This window comes from Gavialis gangeticus, unplaced genomic scaffold (assembly GCF_001723915.1).
Source record: "Gavialis gangeticus isolate Ggan-Ray unplaced genomic scaffold, GavGan_comp1, whole genome shotgun sequence".
Classification (NCBI taxonomy): domain Eukaryota; kingdom Metazoa; phylum Chordata; order Crocodylia; family Gavialidae; genus Gavialis; species Gavialis gangeticus.
The window spans coordinates 70151118-70152562 of NW_017729034.1; the positions used below are offsets into that span (position 1 = coordinate 70151118).

The 1445-nt window shown below is 44.4% G+C and overlaps 1 protein-coding gene across 1 annotated transcript in view; it reads left to right on the forward strand.

Moving 5' to 3' along the window:
• Positions 1 to 1445, forward strand: part of AGPAT4 (1-acylglycerol-3-phosphate O-acyltransferase 4) — a 222095-nt gene that overhangs the window by 186401 nt on the left and 34249 nt on the right. The window lies entirely within an intron of this gene.

A 1445-nucleotide genomic window follows, 5' to 3' on the forward strand; every position in this document is an offset into this window, starting at 1 on the left:
CCCCCCCCCCCCCCCCCCCCCCCCAAACTACAAGGGAAGAAAAAATGCCACTCAGTCCCTACCATTCTGACCAGGGGGTAAAACTTCTTCTGGACTCAATATAGGATGATCAGTCTGACCCTGAGCACAGGGGCAAGACCTTCTAGCCAGGTCCCTCTAGGTTTATGTCCCAGCAGGAGAATTGGGACAGCCCAGTCACAATCCCCAGCCTTGGCTGCAGCAAATGCATAGTGCTTCTGAGGAAGGCTTTAAAAGAAAAAATACAATCTGACTCATAGCAGCAGGAAGGAAAAATGAATCCCTCCTGGCCCCATCTGACAGCCAGCAAAGGCCAAAAGCATGGCAAATACTCATAGTAGAGCATAAGTATAGCTACTCCTAAACCATCCTGGACCAATGCCTGTCCAACCTTCTTGACAACCTCCAATGAAGGAGATTCCACCACTTCCGTAGGCTGTTTGCTCCCCTGCCTCACTGCTCTAACAGTGATGTTTTTCCTGCTATCTAACCTAAACCTACTTTACTGCAAGTTCAAGCCATTAGTCTGTCTTCCCCTTTGCAGTAAAAGGAAAAATGGTGTTTTCCCTCATCTTTATAGTTGTCCTTTAGGCATTTGAAGACTGCTATCATGTCCCTTCTTAAGTGCCTTTTCTACAAACTGAACATGCCTGTTTCCTTTAACCTCTCCTTGTATAGTTTGCCTTCCAAGCCCTTTATCATTTTTTGTCCCCCAACTCTGGGCTGTCTCTAACGTCATATCCTTCTTAAATATGGATCCCAAAACTGCACACAGTACTTTAGATCAGGCCTAACCACAGCCAAGTAGAGAGGTACTGTCACCTCTCATGCTTTGTACCTAATGCTTTTAGAAACACTGGGGCGGCATTAGTTGATGGTAAATTGTTTGTGTACTATTAAAGTTCTTGCAGTGCGAAGGTGCATGTGTTGGTGCTGTTTCCAACCCCGCCCCCCACCAAGGTTGACGTTCTTTCTCCAGCCTCACATTGTCCATCATATTTTGTATGAAGAGAGCAGAAATAAGAGAACATTATTAATGAAAGAACAGGGGAAGTGCATCTTGTGAAAGTTGTATTACAATACAGCATGAAGCTGGCTCTTGATTATGGAGAAGGATTTATCTCCACATAAAGGCTCAGGTTATGCTTGAATATACAAGTTAAACACTTCCTGGGAGTGGGTCTTATCTGTTGTGCTATAACTGATATATTTGCACGAGCCTGCAGCAGTACAAGTTTGCTATGTCGTTCTTACTTTGACCCTGAATTAATCAGGGTAAGGGTTAAAGTTGCAGCAATTTGGCTACACTTCTGTCAGTACAGAATCGGGGAGACTGAAGTCACCTCTTAACAGCTTGTCTCGGTATCCTTTGATATTGATATTATTGTTGCATCTCTCTCTGCCCTCACCAGGGCAAAAAAAAAAAA